Source organism: Notamacropus eugenii, chromosome 2 (assembly GCF_028372415.1).
Source record: "Notamacropus eugenii isolate mMacEug1 chromosome 2, mMacEug1.pri_v2, whole genome shotgun sequence".
NCBI classification, from domain to species: domain Eukaryota; kingdom Metazoa; phylum Chordata; class Mammalia; order Diprotodontia; family Macropodidae; genus Notamacropus; species Notamacropus eugenii.
In genome coordinates, this window is record NC_092873.1 from 171,868,239 (window position 1) to 171,889,755 (window position 21,517).

At 37.5% G+C, this 21,517-nt stretch overlaps 1 long non-coding RNA gene across 2 annotated transcripts in view; it reads right to left on the minus strand.

The window, feature by feature from the left end:
• Window positions 1-233: 233 nt before the first annotated feature.
• Window positions 234-21,517, minus strand: part of LOC140526556 (uncharacterized) — a 124,408-nt gene continuing 103,124 nt past the window's right edge. For both annotated transcript variants that reach the window (XR_011974427.1, XR_011974426.1), the window contains 2 exons: window positions 3,179-3,219; window positions 234-1,028 (listed from right to left, as the gene is read on the minus strand). This is a non-coding gene — a long non-coding RNA (uncharacterized lncRNA). The remainder of the gene's footprint in view (window positions 1,029-3,178; window positions 3,220-21,517) is intronic.

The following is a 21,517-nucleotide window of genomic DNA, read 5'->3' on the forward strand; positions in this document are numbered from 1 at the left end:
ATTGGAGCTATATAATAGGTAGGGAGGAAGGAAGGAAGGAAAGAAGGAAGGAAGGAAGGAAGGAAGGAAGGAAGGAAGGAAGGAAGGAAGGAAGGAAGGAAGGAAGGAAGGAAGGAAGGAAGGGAGGGAGGGAGGAAGGGAGGAGCAATAGAGTTCTTGCTCTCAAGGAGCTGACATTCTAGTAGAGGAACAAGACATTTAAGAGGTTTCATCAAATCAAATGGAAAGGCCCATTCAGATTATAATTCATATTCTTTAATGTTATTTACTCAGATAAAGTCATGTCTGTTTCTGATATTGAGCCATTTGACAGAATGAAGAACTCTGGTGATGAGAACTTTCTTTTTCAGTCTTCAGTAGTTGTAGCTCCCAAAGGGGCATTGGATGCAGTACCTTCAGAAACAGCTGCCAGATTGCATCTCCACAAGGGTTGACTTCTTTAATGATGGCTGCAGAAGCCAGGCTGGAAGTGGGTCTGATAGTCTGGGATTATTCCCACTATGTTTATGCTCAAGGTTCCATGTTGTCTAAAGGAATATGAGGGGATGATTTGACTTCCCCAGGATATAGCATCTTCTGTCTTTCCCCCAAAGTGCCTGGTTGCTTCAAATAGGTTGGCTTACTCACCCTGTAAATTGGCATTTGGTGGTGATGGCCGATTCCCTCTCCTAAAAGATTGTTCCCTTGATGGTAGCAATAGGGGTGAAAGTCAGGCTGGAAGCAGGTTAAATGATCTAGGTGGTACCCTATTGCCAGGGCTCTTGGATTTGCCTTCCTCTTGATGGTAACTGGTTAGCAATTGTTTGTGGAGGTGTTGAGGGTGGTGGGTCCATTCAACACAGGGATGATACTCCTCAATGATGACTGGAAGTAGGGTAGTGAAGTGATCTGGGAGGTATTCACAGGCTTTCTAGGTTCTTATTGTTGACTTTCTCCATCACCATATGATAGGAGGTAGCAGTCAAGGTGGTAGTGGTAGTGGCACATTTTGTCACTTGCCTCTTCCTCAGGAGTCTGTGCTGTTTCAACTAGGAATAGATTAATCAGAATTTGCTTGGAATAACATAAAAAGAAGCCACAGATTTACCACTAAGCTCAAGGTCATTAATTCACACAATAGGAAGAAAAAGTACATCTTAGTGAGATCATCCAGGACATCTGAACATTGGGAAGATCTGCCCCATTGTGTGCAATCTTTCACCCTTACCTTCCTAGATTTAATGAGATGAGAGGCAACAACTCTTTCCTTCTAATGGGATGGAGGATCACAAGTCTTGCTACTTTGTAAGATATTCCAGACCTTATCATTTGTCTTACATCTCTGACTTGAATTTCCTAGCACTATCATCTGACCTACTTATGTGATATGGGACTCCTGGACTGTTGACTGCTGAAGTTAAATGTCTAGAATTTGTGAGTCTTTCAATCTGTTTCACAACTGAACTTTCTTTATATGCCCCTCCGCCATCAGAGTATGAGTTTTTTCTATCTGTATTCCCTTAGCACAGTGCTTGGAATGTAATAAATGCTTTTTAATTCATTTCTTCATTCCTTGAAGTTAGCCATGTGAAGTGATATATTTGTGACTTGGTAATAACAGTAGAAGGAATTAAGAATTTCTAAGGATTAGAGAAGAAAATGAAGGAGTTGGGAACATAGGAGGTATTTATATTACCACCATAAAATGAAGTTGGAGCCTTGGGAAGTAGAAAAGAAGACAGAGGAGGCTACCAACCGAATAAAAAAAAATTATGCTGGACAGGAATATTTAACTTTCTGAATGATTTGGTTGCCACCCAATTTCGCATTCACAAGGATTACTTGGTTCAATGTAGGGTCTTTATTTAAATGTTAGTACAATTCTATCTAGTTCAGTCCAAGACCCCATCTTAGCTCATCTAGGAACTTCTAAGATAATTTAAATTTAGTTTGGTCTTGGCTAACACAGCCGAAATTTAAAATTAAATCATGTGATTGGTATGATAAAATAATTAATAAAGAAATGAGAAAATATTCTCAACACATTCACTCAGGACATAATAGGGAAAACAACCCTCTCTGAAAGTCACATTTTGGTGTGAAATGGACATAATGAAGCTCTCTTGTGCTAACATGGTCCACTCATGTAGGATCTAACAAATTCTGCTTTCAATCATCTTGTTCCTAGTAGGGGGTCCTCTCTATATTGATGTTTCTCTTAGTTTACCTAATAGTTCAAAGCAGTTGGCAGGAATTTTGTACCAGAGCAATCCTTCCTACTCTGGGTTAGAACATCATCATAAATGTCTCTCCACAAAGCTTTCACTTCACAGAAGTTATAATTGCTCTTCTGATGCAATTATCCAAAAACATAAGCTCACAGTCTCATGGGTTGAAGTCCTAAGAACTTCAGTCAAAACTGTCCTTGAAGTGTTGAAGCTGAACTCTCATAGGAAATGTAGTTCTTTCCCTCAGGTGGACTCCTTTTGCCCAATTAAAAAAACAGAAGTCCCTGAAGACTATTCCCTTCATGCCCACAGATCCACACGTACAAGTATAGACACATATCACAAATCATAGATTAATTTGTACATGTCAAAGTCATAGTCAATTATCTCCAGTTCATGAACTATATGTAGGCACATAGTACCTAATATCTTAGAGTTGCATTTTGTAGACCAAACACATAGGGCAAATACAAAACATGATACACAAAATCACATAGCCAAACAGCCTTCAACAGACAAAACAATGAGGTCACACGTAAATTCATATCACATAGCAGAGCTTTGCTCATTGGACTAAATGGCTAAGTAATATGTAAAGCAATAGATCATGGCCTCATATATTGAGGTTTCATGCAAAGTACAAATTCAATACATCCCCTTAGTGACCGCCATGAGGCTACACAGATAACAAGTAGGTTGTGCTGCTGTTCCCTGAGCTCTTGTACCAGCTATCACCATTATCTTGTCTGCTTGCAGCTCACTTTCCTTCCAAGAATCTCTTCAAAATCTACCACATGGAATTACCCATTAGTTAAGGGCTACAGTACTATGGGAATTGAAGTCCTGAGCACTTCAACCCAGCCTGAATGAATTATATCACCAAGATCTGCAAGAACACTGATTGCTGAACTCTTGCTGAAGAGCTTTCAAAAATTATCAAGAATTAAGGGAGTACCATAGTCTCTACTTACCTGTCCTTCAGCAAAATATGTTACAGTCTCTGAAGACGTCTCTGTGGACAAGAAGAAGAAATGGAGACTCAATGATGATGAAATTGGTTGAATTTAGAACTAGTTGAATGACCAGATCTAGTGAATGGTGATTAATGCATTGATATCATTCTGGAGAGAGGTCTGCATGGGAGTCCAGTGGGGTTCTTATATTCAGTGTTTAAATTGAAAACATCAGCAAATAAAGACACGGATAGCATTCTTATGGCACTTGCAAGATGCCACAAGGTTTGGAGAAAAACTTACTTACTTAGGTTACCGCATAGGCATATAAAAAGATCTTGACAAGACAAGTCAAACGAAATGAAATTTGGGATTTGGGAGGCATAAATATAAAGAACTTCACATAGCAAACACTAAGATGATAGTCTGAGTGCATTCAATGTATAAAAATATGGTAGCTTCATCTTGATTCAAGTCAAGTGTGTTTGAAAGCTTTTCCAACTGCGAAAGTTTCTCTAAGTAGTTCTTTCAATAGGTTCACCTCAGGAAATTAACACACTCCAGGACCAATTGAGCTTCTCATCAATTAAGCTAATTGACACAGCAGGTTTAACCTATTTCCCAATCATGACTATATAGCATTTGTACAACAAACAAAGTCCCCTTAAATCTCTTGGAAAACCTGTCTCTTGTGAAATGGTTGGAAGGGAAAATAAGGTAGAAACACTCTCAGAAAGAGGGACCCAACTTCTCCCTCAGAACTCATTCACTGGGACGCTTCCTGTTTTAGTGGGGGGCCTAACAAATAGAAGCAAGGTAATGTTTTTAAATGTTCTGCATGTTTCAAAACACTAGGAGTTCTGTAATTGAAATGAGAAAATCAATTTTCTATTAGAGTTCTTTACAACCTTTCAACATTTTACCACATTCTTTTTATTACAATCAAAGAGTAATAGTCATAATCATCCTATTTCAAGTACTCTATACAGATTGGGACATAATTACATGGTATTCAAATAATCTTCCCTTAGTTCTACTTCACTGTCATGCCAAATTTGAAGACTCTATCTATCAACACTACAGTGAAAAGAAAGTATGCCTCTACATCTTGGATAAAATAGCCCCCTCATTTATCCTGTCCCATTAAAGGTTCAGAGATCAGTTGTCTACATGTGAGTTGTGATTAAAAGCTGAACCTTGACCAATGTCTGAAAAAAAGAAAGTAGGAAATATTAAATTAATTCATTGTGCCTTATATTTCTATTTATAGATCTATTCACTAATTTACTCAGTATTTAGTGAAAGCCTGCTATATGCAGGGCACTGTGCTATAAGAGATATAAAGTATGATGTTTATCTTCAAAGGATTTACTACGAGGAATGGTGGTACTTGCAGGTATGGTAGATGGTTAGGCTTTTGGATGGCATGAGCTCAGGAGTTCTGAGCTGTAGTTGGTCTAATGCCAATTAGGCATCTATACTAAGTCCAGCAACAATATGGTGATTCTCTGGAAGTGGACAGCCACCAGGATGCCGAAGAATGGGAGAGCTGATCCAGGTAAGAAAAAATAGAGCTGGTAAACATGCTGTGTGTAAGGGGATCTTACCCACAAATGCCTGATGCACTTCCAGCCTGGAGAAGATAGAGACTCAATCTCAAAACAAACAAACAAAAATCTAGTGGGGAGAAAAGATAAATGAAAAATAATTATAAAGGTATATAATACTTAAAGAGATATCATAATTATAGAACTTTGGACTCATGTTATCAGAAGAAATCTTCACATTAATAAAATTAGTATTTAAAATGAGTCCATAAGAAGGCTTGATGGAGGAAAATTTGAGCCATATGATCTGGATTTTAAAGGATGAGTATAACTTCAAAAGGTGAATATGTGGGGAGGGGTGGAGCAGTGAATTCATCCTAGATTGAATGTCTGAGTAAAAGCAATGACTGAGGCAGAAAACAGAGTGAATTAAAGGGAAAATAAGTTGTCCAGTTTTCTTACAGTATAGCAGATGTATACAGAGGAATAATGAAAGATGTTAAAAAGGTAGTTTGGAACCACATGGCCTTGAACGTAAGACTAATTACTTTTTGCTTACAAAATAAAGGCCAATCAGAACTAACTGCTCAAAAACCATCTTAGCTATGCTTTAGAAAGATTAGTCTGGCAACTTTGTTCAGGATGAATGCAAAATAGAAATTAAGGAAAGGAATGAAATTTGGTGTCTAATGGAATACTGAAAAGAATAGCATGTTCTGGAATCAGAAGACCTGGATTCAGTTCCAGTCTCTGATATTTACTACCTCTGTGACCTTGGACAAATCAAAAATCTCAATGGGCCTCAAATGTAAAATTCCCCAAATGTAAAATAAGAGTATTTCATTAGATGGCCTCCAAGGTCTCTTCTAGACTACAGTCATATGATCGCAGTCTAAATAAAAAGTAATATAATGTATAGTATATATGACAATATAGAGAGAGTAATATAAATATAATATAAAATGTAAATACATAAATAAATATACATAAATAAAATATAATATAAAAATAATAAAATCTCACTGAGACATGGTAGTGTCAGTGAGATGGAAAGGAAAGCACTGATTAGAGTGATAGCAGATAGAAACCCCTCAGGATTTAGCATCTGTGAAGAATAAGAATAAGGGGGGAAGGAATATGTTAATAATGAGAGAATCTCCCAACTCTTGGTGACTGGGAGAAGGGTGTTAAAAATAACAGGACTCTGGAAATGGAAACATTTATTTGAGGGCAGTTGATTCAGTGAAGAAGATGAAGAGTTAAGTTTGAGATATCTTGCTTTATCCCCTAGAGTTTCTCTGATTTGCCAGGGTAGAAATGTCACTGACTTCTGGTCTTAATTGCTCAGAGCCTGTCTGATGCAACCAGTTCAGTGCACCTCTAGATTTCAGGCCCCATTACCAAAGATCAAGTTAGCAACTCACCTCCCCTGCCCCTGCTCCCCTTTTCCATAGGCTTAAAACTCTTTTTACTGGAAATTGAGTTGGCTTCAGGTTCCCTGTGTACTCATTCAGAATTCCAGCAGACATAATGCTATATTTAACAGAGCTTGCACTGGCTTAAACCACCCATAATAATGCTCTCTCTAAAAGCCAGCAGGAGTCTAGTCTTCTCCTTGTGTTGTGTTGGACTGGTTGAAGGAATTTACTAGTGCTTCACCCTAATTTTTTAGATCATTGTTCCATCTGGTGCCCTTTCAACTCTTGACTGGAATATTTGTTAGAGATGTACTCTCCCTTAGGAATTTTCATACTGCCATCTTAACTGAAACTGTTTTGGTTGTTCAAATGGAAAAAGACTATGTTAAATTATTGTAAGTATTTGGATCCAATCGCAATATAATTTGTCATATTAATTGCAAAGAGGAGCACTACATTTAGGGTGAGAGTTACAGTATTCCTTCCATTTCTAAGAATGACAATAATAATAAGTCATAGTGGTAGAAGAAGCAGTTGAAGATTATATGACATTTTATGGTGCTTTGAGGTTTCAGATACATGATCTCATTTAAGGTTTCAAAGCACTTTACACACATTTGATCCTCACAATATCTTATTGAGGTACACAGTAAGGTATCATCATTCTCATTTTACATATAGATAAGCCAAAATTTGAGGCTTTTAATTGACCTAACTATTTTCAAACTATGACCAATGCATCAGAGGCAACTGAATTCGAACCCTTCTCTTCCCTTATTCCAAGTCTAGTATTCTTTCCATGATAGCACACTGACATTAAAACAACTACTTCCAAAGCTATGTCAAGAGCAAACTAAAAATGGTTGTTAAGTAACAAGCTGTCTTCCATTTTCTCTTAAATTTGTAAGCTAGTTTCAGTACAATCTTTAGCACTCCCTTTAAAAGGTATTTTTAAAATATGTATTTATCTCATTTGTTGTATAAAAGTTCTCATTTGCTTTTATAGTTCTGAAAAGATCAAAAAATTGATATAATGTCCCTGCAATGGTCCTTTGTTTATAAATTTCTTTGGGAAGAATCTGATTAAGTAAGATCCATTTTATAGCTGCTTCAAGTTTTGCAATAAGCCCAGAGCTAATTTATTATGCAGTTTAAGAAATATATCTCTAGTAATCAGATTTTTTTCAGCAAAAAGGAGGATGTAACTAAAAGCTGTCATTTGCAAAATTGGAAAGATTTTGATTTAAACAAACTGAAAATTATCGTACCTGAATCTAAAAGAACTTGGTCTATTGATTAGGTTATCTAGAAGAAGGATGCATGCATATTTATGCTATCAACCTTTTTATATTACAAAAAATGCATATTTTATGACATTGTTTATATCAAGTATGTTTTTGCATTAAAGAAAAATATCACCTAGCAAAAATTATGAAACAAAAGTAGTGATCTTCTGAAATATGGACAGTGTATCAAGGATGGGACTGCATTAAAAAAACTAATAAAGCAACAGAAAGAAATCTTTAAAAATCCATTCAGAGAATTAGAGCCCAGGAATAAATTACTTTTATGTTCAGTAAGAGTTTCATTGAAGTGCTTCTCACATACAAGGCCTTTTTTAAAAGCAATTATCCATTTTCTCTCACATAACATAAAATTTCTAGTCGTCAAAACAGAAAATACAAAGCACGGATTTAGTGGATCACAGTGGGAGCCCCAGGTCTCCTTTCTTTCTCCACCACTGCTTCCAGAAGGACCAGAACACATGGAGCTCTGTACAGAGGAAGAAATGGGCATGGTCCACCTAACATGCACCCATTACTCTGCAGAGTTAGTGTTCAAGCAGAGATGAGAGTTGAAATCTTTTCAATTTGCCTGAGGTGATATGGAAATGAAAGGAAGCAGGGCCTCAGCCAAAGGACAAGAAGTCACCAAGGGAGAGATAAAGAGTCTTTGGCAAGTCTTTGACTTAACTAAAACCAATTAAAGTTATGTTCTTTCAGCTTTCATGACCAAAAGCTTATTTCTCCTTTTCTGACACTGGCTGTAAAGAATAAAGTTAAGAAGTAGAAAGTAGGTGATAGAAGGCCACACTAGATTGATTCTCTTACTGTTTAGCTTTCACATGGCCAAGAGTGCTGCTGATAACAGGGGAAAAGGAAGAGATTTGTAAAGTTGTCACTCAGCACTTGAGAAATAGAGTCAGACTACAGAGGGGGAAAATGGAAAATGTCAAGCATTATTCAAAGTTTGCCTAATCTAGAAAAGGTACTTAGCACAGTGCTAGGCACAGAGTAGATGCTTAGTAATAAATGTTTATTGACAGGCTGGCCATTTACCATTCTTCACCTATCGTCTACCACCTCTTGGCCAAGAAGCAAGAGTCAACCAGCTTCACCATTAGCTCTCTGAAGTTATGAGAAGTCACTACGTTCATCACAATTCTAAAATCTTTCAGTATGATTTTCCTTTGCATTATCATTGTCATTTTGTAACTCTTAAGACATCTCTTTCATTTCTTATTATCCTGTCCATATCCGCCATATTTGACACTGTCGCTTACTCTGTCATTCTTGATACTCTCTTTTAAACTTTGGCTTCCATAACATTCTGCTTTCCTTATTACTCTCCAACATGAGGTGCTTAACCAAGGTGGGGAAATGGAAAATAATCCATACTTTAGTATTCAAAACATCCAAAGTCCTTTGCCACCTTCTGGCTTTATTTCCATTTCAAAGACTATTTTCAGTCAAATGAACTGTTTATAGGCCCCTTCTCTTTTCCTCTGTTCATTCCATAGTCCCACAGCTACCAGGTCTATCTTTCCCTGTGATATTTGTTGTCCTTCCTTGAAATCTCACTTTAGGTTCTACTTCCTCCATATTACACCAGTTGCAAATGTCTCCACTCACTTATTTTTTTTCTCCATAAGACCATACATTAAAAGTATCTTTCCTTTATGTTTATCTAATTTATAACGGAGTTATTTTGGTACATGGTTTATGTCCCTTACTATACTATAAGCTTCTTAAAGGTAAGAATTATAATTTTTTTCAGTTTTGTATCCCAAGCACCCATCACTGTGCTCTGTATCAGGACATGCTTGATAAATGTAGAGTTGCTCTAGGCACTTAGTAATCTCATGCCGCAAGGTCCAACTCAACCCCTTTTTTCCAGAATGAAAACTTTTTCATTATTCCTTTCTTCCATATCCAGTCCAATTCTGCTCTTTACATCAGAATCCCATTCTCCAAAACTTGTTTCCTTCTTTATCTAAATCCATACCTCCAGTGTTGTATCCCCTCAGGGCACTACTCTTTTCTGTTCAAGATATAATAATAATGACTAACATTTATAGAGCCCTTATTTTGTGCCAAGCTCTGTTCTAAGGATTTTACAATTATTATTTCATTTGATCTTCACAATGACTCTGAGAGGTAAATGCTATTACTATCCCCATTTTACATATGTGAAAACTGAGGCAGGTAGCAGTTAAGTGACTTCCTAGGGTCACATAGCTAGTGAGTATCTGAGGCAGGATTTAAACTCAGGTCTTTATAATTCCAGACTCAATGTCCTTTCCACTGTGCCTTAAATTCTATTTTTTCAGTCTAGTAACTTTTTGCCACTATCTGTGGATTTATGACTATATTCAGGGTCCAGTTTTGATTTGGGAAGACAAAATTGTCGTTCTCTTGTAAGTAGCAAAGTGCTATGAGAATGAAAATGAAAAACCTCAGATTAACCTTTCTCCAGGATACTCTTTATCAGCTTATCTGTACTCCGCTATTTGTCACAGGGTAATTCCCATAATAATTTTAAAAGGCTGCCCAGAAACATAAACAGAGTTGATGAACCTAACTAGATTCCATGCCTTTGGATAGAAATTACTGTTTATCCTTTGTTTCAAAGATGGTCTTGACTTTTGAGTGAATTAGATTTTTTTTTTTTTGAGATTTTAAATAGTATCTTATTTTTTTCCCAATTACATATCAAGAAATTTTTAGCGTTCATTTTTACAAGATTTAGAGTTCCAAATTTTTCTCCCTCCCTCCTTCCCTTTCTTCCCCTCTTCTGAAAATGGTAGGCAATTTGATATGGTTTATACATGTGCTATTATGTAAAACATATTTCCATACTCATCACAACTATAGAAGAAGAAAGATCAAAAGAAAAAAAACACAAGATAAAAATGGAAAAAAAAATGCTTCAGTCAGGATTCAGAGTCCATCAGTTTTTCTTCTGGATCTTCATAGCATTTTCCTTCATGAGTTCTTTGTACTTGTCTTGGATCATTTTGTTGCTGAGAAGATTCAAGTCATTCACAGCTGATCATAACATAATGTGACTGATACTGTTTACAATGTTTTCCTGGTTCTACTCATTTCATTTTGCATCAGTTTGTACAAGTCTTTCCAGGCTTTTCTGTAATCTACCTGTTCTCATATCTTATTGCACAATAATATTACATTACATTCATATACCATAGCTTGTTCAGTCTTTTTCCAGTTGATGGACATCCCCTATTTCCAATATTTTGCCACCATAAATAGGCTTGTGTAGCAGCAAGCACCTAGCATACTCAGGATGGCTGCTAGCACTTGCTCTTAAATCTGCTGTATTAGAGAAGATAGCTGTTTAAGGGTTCAACAGTCTTTTTTAATTACATTCACTAGTTCAGGGGAAAAGTCAGGACCCTGAACTTCAGAGAAAATACAAAAACAGAGAAATAAAGACCAATAGACAGGACTCTATTGCCTGAATCAAAGCAATATTGCTGTACATTTTACATACATCCCTGGACAGAGAGAGCCTTTACATCTGAGCAGCCGAGGGGTGGGTGGTGGTCCTGAACGTATGACTACCCAGAGTCTTGACCAGGGAACCGCAAGGTCCTCCTTATAAGTGAGCGCACAAAGCAAGCCTCACCTCAATATATATATATATATATATATATATATATATATATATATATATATATATATACACATATACTGTTCTCAGAACCTGAAGGCATCACAGCCTTCGTGTCTCATTGCCTAATTAGAAATTAGCAAAAGGTATGAAAGCCTTTCTACAAGCAAGCTTCCCCTAAGCAAGCTTCCCTTAACGCGAGGCTTATTAATGGGGGGCAGGGGAGCAGGAAGGAGGAGAAGATCTTCCCATTAACATTACAGGCTGCTATAAATATTTTTGTACATGTAGGTCCTTTTCCATTTTTTTATGATCTCTTTGGGGAAGAGACTTAGTAGTGGTATTTCTGGATCAAAAATGTTGGTTGCCCTTTGGGCATAGTTCCACATTGCCTCCAGAATGGTTGTATCAGTTCACAACTCCACCAATAGTGCATTGGTGTCCCAATTTTCCCATATCCTTGTGAACATTTGTCATCTTTCTTTTTGTCATATTAGTCAATTTGATTGGTATGAGGTAGCATTTCAGAATTGTTTTAATTTCCATTTCTCTAATCAAAAGGGATTTAGAGCATGTCTTCATATGTCTGTAGACAGCTTTGATTTCTACTTCTGAAAACTGCCTATTCATATTCTTTGGCCATTTATCAATTGGGGAATGGTTTGTAGTCTCATGAATTTGACTCCACTCTCTTTATATTTGAGAAATTAGGTCTTTTCCAGAGATATTTGCCGTAAAGATTGTTTCTTAGCTTTCTTCTTTCCTTCCAATCTTGGTTGCATGGGTTTTGTTTGTACAAAAGTTTTTCAATTTAATATGATCAAAATTATCTGTTCTACACTTCATAATGCTCTCTATCTCTTGTTTGGTCATGCATTCTTCCCCTCCCCATAGATATGACAGGTAGACTATTCCTTGCTCATCTAATTTGATTTCTTCATTGTCTTTTATCAAGAAGTAGCTTCCTTCCTTATCTCTTTTAATTTGGTCTATTTTTGCTTTTACTTCGTCTAAGATCAGAATTGCTACCTCTGTTTTTTTTCTTTTTTTTACTTCAGCTAAAGCATAATAGATTCTGCTCCAGCCCCTTACCTTTACTCTGTGTGTGTCTTTCTGCTTCAAGTGTGTTTCTTGTAAACAACATACTGTTGGATTTTGGTTTTTGATCAACTCTGCAATCTGCTTCTGTTTTATGAGAGAATTCATTCCATTCACATTCACAGTGATGATTACTACCTGTGCATTTCCCTGTATCCTATTATTTCTCGTGCCCCTCCTCTCTTCCCCCTCACCCCTTTACACCTCACCAGTGTTTTGTCTCTGTTCACTACTTACCCCAATTTGCCCTCCTTTCTGTCAGTCTACACTCCCCCGCCCATTTACTTTATCTCCTCCCCTCCTACTTTTGTGATAGGTAAGACAGATTTCTATATTCAATTGATTGTATATATTATTCCTTCTTTGAGCCAATAATGATCAGAATGAAGTTCTCATTTTTAATTATTTTATGTCATTTCCTCAAATCCACCTTGTACCTATACCCTCTGTCTATGTATATTCCTTCAATCTGTACTGTTAATGATATAATTTTTAAGAATTACGAGTATCATCTTCTCACGTAGGGATATAAACAATTTAGCCTTACTGAATCCCTTATGTTTTGTTTTCTCCTTTTTACCTATTTATGCTTCCCTTGGGTCTTGATATTGGAGGTCAAATTATGAAACCTTATGAAGTCTTGAAATCCTTCTATTTCATTGAAAGACAATTTTCTCTTGATGTATTATGCTTAATATTGCCAGTTAAGTGGTTCTTGGTTGTAATCCTGGCTCATTTGCCCTCCATAATGTCATGTTCCATGATCTCTGGTTCTTTAAGATTGCAGCTTCCAAGTCTTGCGTAATCCTGATTGTGACTCCCCAATATTTGAATTGTTTCTTTCCAGTCACTTGTATTATTTTTTCCTTGACCTGATGTTTCTAAAATTTGACTATAATGTTTCTTGGGGCTTTTATTTTATGACCTTTATCTTGGGGTGATTGGTGGATTCTTTCCATGCATATCTGCCCTCTGGTTCCAGTACATCAGGGTAGTTTTCTTTGATAATTTCTTGAAAGATGTTGTCCAAGACCTCCCTTTGGTTATAGATAGTCCAGTGATTTTGATATCATGTTTTTCCCAAGAAGTGTTTTATATTTTCTTCCATTTTTTCATTCTTTTGAATTTTTTTGATTAATTTGTGATGTCTTACAGAGTCATTAGTTTCTACTTTACCAATTCTAATTTTGAAGGAGTTGCTTTCTTCAATTAGCCTTTTCACTTTCTTTTCCATTTGGCCAATTGTATTCTTTAAGGAGTTATTTTCTTCAGTGGATTTTTGTATCTTGTTTTCCATCTGTCCAATTCTACTTTTAAAGTGGTTTTACAAGCTGTTGACTTTTTCATAATTCTCGTGCATCACTCTCATTTCTTTTCCCATTTTTTCTTCTACATCTCTTATATGATTTTTAAGCTCCTTTTCGAGCTCTTCCATGAGCTCTTTCTAGTCTTGAGGGCACTTTCCATTTTTCTTTTGCCCATAGCTGTTTTCACATTGTACTCTTCTGAGTTTGTCTTGGTCTTTCCTGTTACCACAATAACTTTCTGTGGTCAGATTTTTTTGTTGTTTTTGTTGTTTGCTCATTATTCTTTTATGGGGGGTGGGTTAGTGGGGCTATTTTCCTTTCTTTTGAGCTCTGCACTCAAAGGGTAGAAGGGGCACTGTGTCAGGTTTCTTGTACTAGTGACTGCAAGCCCTGGATATTTACCTGGTATTGCAGTGATGTTGCCCTAAGGCCCATGGGGGACCCTCATGTCTGGTGCTGCACTGAGGGGATGGGTGGGGGTGGTCTGGCACTGCTGGAGCATATAGGGGTCTGGCAATTTACCTGGTACAGAGCTGGTGTCCTGGTGGTAATGTCTGGTTTGTGCTAAGGCCCAGTGGGCTTTTCTGCATTTCCTGTAGCTACACTGAAGTATGTTGTGGTTTGGCTTCTGGAGACTGCTTATTTGCCTGGGAATATGCTGAATAGGCAGGGTTGCTGTTGGCTGGCAGCTCCTGTTTACTTGGGTATATATTGGGTTGTCATCTACCTGTTTGCATGCAGCTGTGCTGAAACACTTGGATGTCTGACTGCTTTAAGATGTCTGTTTGCCCCAGGCTACACTGAAGCACTTAGTGGTTCTTGGAGCTGGAGTCTGCGGGTTCCCCTGACTATGCTAAGGCATGTGGGGTGTCCTGGTGTTGGCATTTGCCTGCTCCACCACACTACGGGTCAGGTTCTCTCACTGGTTTGCTGAAGTGGGGCTTGCTACTGGCTTGCTGGGATACTTCCTGTCCTGGACTGTGAACACACAGTCACCCTTTTACCCTAGTGAGACAGACCTTTCTTGCTGATCCTCCAAATTTCTTAGGCTAAAAGATTGTTTCACCCTTTCCTTTTTCTGGTTCTTCTGTTCCAGGATTTGTTTGGAGGCTCTGCTTTATGGTTGGAGCTAAATATTGGAGAGTTACAGTGATTTACTGCTTACTCTGACATCTTAGCTCCCAGAAGTCATATTGAGTGAATCAGATTTAAATGAGGCAGAGTTGCACAAATTCATCAGAAGCCCAGTGGCAAAACAAAAATCAAGAGGACTAGAAATGACCCTGGGATGTAGCAGCTGACCTTGGCCTCTTCAATGACTGACCAGGCTCTGAAAGCTTCATAGTGCTTTCTTTAGTCACCTTCATGGCTGTTGGACCAACTGTTCTCATTTACCCATTCTGCCTTGGGAAATCTTCACATGCTTGAGATAGACATTCCCCTAATTCACTCACAGGTTTAGGGACTGTTGGTTACCCTCAATCTAGTTTGGCCCATTTCCCCAAATGGTTTTACTGGGGTATGTCTACTGCACATGCTACAGCTCCTTGGAGCCACAAGTGAAGATTGAGTGACAGGTGGACACTAAAGGAGAATGAGCAGCCTTGACGAGCCCTGACAAGGCTCAGAAAATCCCCACCCCAGAAGGGCTAGCCTTCCTTGAACACCTCATAAATCCCATGGATGCTATAGAATACTAGTATCAGGAACTACTTTCTGTGAGCATCAGGAATTAGAAGTAAGCATTTAGGAGACTCTAGACTAAATCTGAAGTACAGCTGCATTCCTACAATTCTATTGTCTGCCACTTGTTGGCTCAAGAGCATCACTAGCCTTCACCACAGACTAACACAGACTTGAATTCCTCAGCCCTATTTCACTCTACTGTATCGATAATCCACTCCAATGTACTCACCTTGACTTCACTAAAAACACGAGGGCAGAAAGACTTAGGCCCCAGACTGACATTCACTGTAGCTTCATTACTCATTCCAGGGGAAAATCTAGTGAAATAGCCTTTTTCCATTACAATAACCTCAGACATTCCTACCACATGCTCTGTTCACGATCATGTGTGGATCAACTGGACCCTATACACTATCTAGCTCCCATAAATGCTGTAAGCAGGGGATTTTAACCTGGGGTCTACAAACTTATTTTGATAACTTTATTTCAATGTAATTAACTTTCTTTGTTGTCTTACATACTTTATTTTATACACTTTAATGCATCAGTTTGAGTACCTAGGCTTCAACAGATTGCCAAAAGAGTCCATGACATAGTAAAGGTTAAGAATTCCTGTTCTAATATAAATTCTGCTACAATCATCCAGGACTCAATTCTCTCACTCCTTATAGACCAGTCAACCCTCATAATGTTCCAGAGGAATTTTCTGTACTCTACAAGTATGGTCTGAGCCTTCCTCTTCTATTCCCCTTATAACCCATGTTTCATACTATCCTGACACAAATACAGACATTTAACACAAGAAGATGGGCAGAGAGAGATAAATCACAAACCACACTGAGTACAGTTCACTTCAATCTATGATCCTACATCTCTGTGCTGTATGCACACCCAATGTCAGTGGTACTCATTCTGGTTTTAATAAGATAGCAGATCTTAAGATCACTACCATCAACATGGGTTCTGACATTGCAATAAATAATGTACCTCCTCTCTATGGTAACAAGGGAGATGGAAAACAACTAAATAAACACTGGAGCAGCTGCCATACTTACATATTGGTTTCCTAGCTACGCATCCTATATCATCACCTTAGGAGTATAGATACTCCCTCTTTTAACAACTGAGCTTCTGATGGGAGTTATGGCTTCTGTTACTAAGAGACTGAGGCACTCTCTCTCTCTACCAACTTCATTAAAGTGTGAAGGGGTTATAATCTATATCAGTGGAAGGAGTAACCCTATCCACAGATACAGACTGACCTTTTGAAGTGATGGACCATATAAAAGTTCAGTTATGCAAAGAATGTTTTTCTTATAATAGAAACCAATTGTTCTAGCCAAGAGAACACAAAGGAAAAGTTGTTTGATACAAGATGCTGTAATACTCTTGCATGATTTCTCCCAACAGAAATGAAAAAAAAAACCAGGTTATTACCCCTCCTCTGGAAGGTAAGCCATTTCTTTATCAATATAATTTACCTACAGTATATAAGCAGTAAGTCAGGGGCAGCTAGGTGGTGCAGTGGATAGAGCACCAGTGCAGGAGTCAGGAGGAACTGAGTTCAAATCTCACCTCAGACACTTGACACTCACTAGCTGTGTGACCTTGGGCAAGTCACTTAACCCCAATTGCCTCATCCTGGCTCATCTCCAGTCATCCTGATGTATATCTGGTCACTGGATTCAGATGGCTCTGGAGGAGAAGTGAGGCTAGCGACCTGCACACCCCTCCCTCACTCAAAACAAAGTCAAGTGCAAGTCATGTCTTTATTTCTCTGTCTCATGTCTTTATGTCTTCTTCGCCAGTGAAGGATGAACACACACACATAAGCAGTAGGCATCTCAAGTCTTTGACTGCTGTGGTTTCACAGCACCAAGCACATGTTTAGTTACTCAGTTGCTAACTTTTAGAGGTCACAGTTAATGTCTGTGTTTGTTTAAGTCATTCTGTACAATGTGTTGGAGACTCTCATGTGTAAACAGGGATTTAAGAAATCATTTTAGACAAGAATACATAATTAAACTGGAAACAGAAGCACCAAGTCCCTCAATGCCTCTCACCAAAGCATGGCATTATAATCAGAATTAGGGCAATTTTCAAATCCTAGAAGTGGCAAGAATAAGCCTGAGGATGCTATTTTATTCCTGTTGTTTGTTAATGTTTTATTGATTTTTAAAATATTGCTGTCATTTCCTAATAAAACTCTACGCAGTAGAACTCTCCCCAGTCACAAAGTTGGATAAAGAAAAGAAAGAAGGAAGGAAGGGAGGGAGGGAGGGAGGAAGGAAGGAAGGAAGGAAGGAAGGAAGGAAGGAAGGAAGGAAGGAAGGAAGGAAGGAAGGAAGGAAGGAAGGAAGGAAGGAAAGAAGGAAGGAAGGAAGGGAGAGAGGAAGGGAGAGAGGGAAGGAGGAAGACTCTGACCATATCTAATAACACTTACCCTATTCAACTTCACCTCCACCAGGAGGCAAATATATGTATCTGATATATTTTGATCATTAGCCTTCTGGGATCAAAAATGGTCACTGGATAGATCTGACTTCTAAAGTGTTTCAGTGTCATTTTTCTTTTATATGATTATTGTGTAAGTTGTTTTCTTGATTCAACTTGTTTTTCTGTATATCAGTTTTCACAAATCACCCCAAGTGACTCTGAAATCTTCATAATAGTAGTTTCAAAGGGTATAATATTACATTACATTAGTAAAGCACAATTTGTTTATCAATTCCCCACCAGATGGGCAGGAACTTTGTTTGCAATTGTTTACTACTACAAAAAGTGCTATTATGAATATTTTTGTGTATGCGGAAACTTTTTGTCATTGAAGTGATGAATTTCAATAAATTGGTTGATGATAAAGTCCATGATAATGCTATAGAATGACCATTAGAGAGCTGACCTCTAAGCCAAGAAGAGGTTCAGTGCCTGCCTCTGAAATGATAGCTGGCTAACCCTGAGTAAATCACTGAACCTCTCAGTGCTCTGAGAAACTCCCTAAAACTAGAATTTCAAGAGAAATTGTCAACTTGCCTCGGTAGAGAGAGTGTGCTCTTCTGTAAGTTCCCTATATGGATGAAATTCGGTCCTTATGCTTAAACCTACATAGAAACTTTCCATCACTGAAGGAATTGATGGTGACTGCTCAGTTGATGCTAAATCCATGCTCCTGCCCTAGAAGAACAATTAACTTCTTCCTGAGAATTTCCCTAGGTTGTGGTTGTGGAATATAAGAATATTTGACTCTCGTATATATAACCCAAATTCATGATATTCAAATTCTAGATCCACAAAAACATACAACCAAATGTGGGAGAAAAAAAAAAATTCAGTCAGCTCTCTAGTAGAGAGATTAGTAATCTCTCTGGCAAAGAGGAAAGCCAAGAATGATAAAAATTAAAGGTATTCTTTTACAAATTTTTCCCCTCTATCCCAAAGGTAGTTCTACTAAAGAAGAAAGACTATAGTTTATTTTCTCTTTAGGAAATGACATAAGGAACATACAAATGAAAATACAAGTGGACATTAAAATACCTGTCTTTGTCACAGCTACATTTTAAATTTGAGAAAAAGACATCTCCTCTTCCTATGACCTAGAGAAAACTTTTCTCCTTACTACTTTTAATGAGACTACTCCTAACTTACCTTGTGGCTCATCTTGAGTTTTCTGAGGGACCTGGAGAAAGAATGTTCTATATTTTCAGTAAATTTTTGGCAAGTTGTTAACTCTCCCTTGCCTTCTCTCTAAGATCCACAATGAAAGTACAAAATATAACTCTCAAGATACCATACACCTTGAAGAACATCAGGAGACAGCTTGTCATATTGATGGAAACTTTTATCCATCACTTTACCCAAGGGAGGAGGAAACTGTATCTTTGTCACCTACACTGAAAAGACTAGGGAAGGGAAAAAGACCACTTGCCCCTCCAGAGACCAAGTGGCACTTAAGCTATAAAAGGAACAATTCATGACTTTGGTTGATTGTGACATATTATATACAGCCAAGATGTGTGGTCTGAGGTTTTTGCCACCACACAGAAAGGAAAATGTGGTAGGAAGGAATGCAGTTCCTATTTGAAGGTGTTTTGTAGGGGAAATCTCACCTTCTATATTAGGCCTTCCCCACTTACCCCACCTGATAGTCCCTTGCCACCTCCTAATCTACAAAACTGGCAATGAGTATGTTTATAGGCTTTTTAAAAATATATATATATATACCTATAAATGTACATTTTGTTCTCCCTGTTAGACTATAAGCTCATTGAGGACAGGGTTTGATATGTTGCACTCTTTATATCCTCAGCATCTATCAAAGTACCTGCTTCAGAGTAAGTGCTTAATAAAAGCTTGTTGATTAATTAGTAAAGATTTCATCCAAGCTGAAGGGGCTTGATGTAGAGCTCAGGTAACAAACTTTATCATCCAAAAATAAATCTGCTCAATACAGAGAGATGAATTATTTAGTTTTCTACAGGGAGGTCAATTTGGAGACCAAGAATTCCTCTTATTAACTTCTGTATCATGTGTATGTTTATAATTAGTATTCAAAACAGTTTTCTGAAGTAAATCTGAGGAGTTAGAAAATGTATGCAACCTTGAGTAAAATGTGTCAGTAAAAGTGAATTATAGGAAATTACTGATGATGGATATTTTATTCTAACTGATGTTAACCTTTCTGCATTGTTCCCCAAGTGATGAAAGATTCATCTTTAAATTGCATCTTTTTTTGACAGTTCAGATTTAGAAGACAGCATTTGGACTTCTAGGCCATATGACCAACAAGATGGAAGATTAGATGATTCCTTTACTCCTCATGACCTCTCAATCTTCTCCAAAATTTGTAAAGATAAAATCATTTCAGCTATCTCAGTCGAACACACCAGCAAACCTAGTGAAGTCACAACCCAATGAATCAGAGAAGACAAATCACCAATATTGAATGCATTCACTTGGCACCCCATCTCCCACCATCTACCATGCTCTGATAGGGCTTTACAAGATGAGGCATGCATGGCTTGCAACAAAACTCAACTCTTCCCCTCAATATTTCAAACCTGCCCCTATCCCACCATATGTGGTAGGAAGCCAAAGTCAGAAGCTTGCTCTAGATGACACAACAGCACTTAATCAGAACACTGGAAGCAAAAAGTACTGGGGCTGGGTACCACATGTATGTGTGTCTCTGCCAAATCTGAAATAAAGGGGACTGACATCAAGTTGAAATTAGTTCTGTCTCCTGATATTCTGTCCCAAAAATCACTTGAAGTAGAGACTGAGGGTGGTGAAATGTGAATTTCCCATTATGAAAGAAGACTAAGACAGATTTGAAAGCTTAGGAAACTTCCACCAAAGACTCAGAAAGAGTGCAATAGAGGACTGTAAGGGGAGAAAAGCCTGAAATTATTAAAGATCTGAGGAAGATGAAAAGTCAAAGTTCTTGAACACCAGCAAATGAACCAATAGGAAATATGGCCTCAAGTAACAAAACTTAAGTAACCAGAAAAAAGGAAATATCCAAAATTAGAGAAATAAATTTAAAGCAAAAAACTGTACAGAAATGATAAATAAAACTAAAAGCTGATTCTTTGCAAAAATTAATAAAATTGAAAAGCCTCTTGAAAAAGAAAGCCAAAAATAAATAAATAAATAAATTGAATTCCAAATGAACAAGATGAAACTATAACAAAACCAAAAGAAATAAAAAGAATTATTAGAACTTACTACGTACAATTATATGCAACCAAAACTAAGAACACAAAAGAAATGGAGCAATACCTTAAAAACAAAACTGAACCCAAACTAATAGAATGCCAATTGGAAATCTGAAATAATCCATATGTAAACAAAGAAGCAGATAAATAAGTGGACCTAACTGTACTGGAGTAACTAGGTGGCCCACCGGACTTGTAATCAGAAAGACTCATCTTCAAGAATTCAAATCCAATCTGAAATACTTACTAGCTGTGTGACCCTGGGCAAGTCATTTAACTCTGTTTGCTTTGGTTCCTCATCTGTAAAATGAGCTGGAGATGGAAATAGCAAACCATTCCAATATCTTTGCCAGGCAAATTCCAAAATTGGGTCACAAATAATTGGATACCATTGAAATGACTGAACAACAACAATTGTAATGAAACCAAAGGAAAAAAAGTGTTCCTGGTTCTGATGGATTCACAAGAGAATTACATCCCACTTTTAATGAATAACTAGTATTAATACTACTCAAATTATCCTGAAAAATTAAGGGAAAAAACACCTTGCCAGATTCCTTTGATGAGGCAAATTTTGTCCTGATACATAAATCAGGGGAAAAGAAAGCACAGCAGAAGTATAGGTCAATATCATTAATAAATATTAACTCTGAAATAAAATCTTGTCAAACAG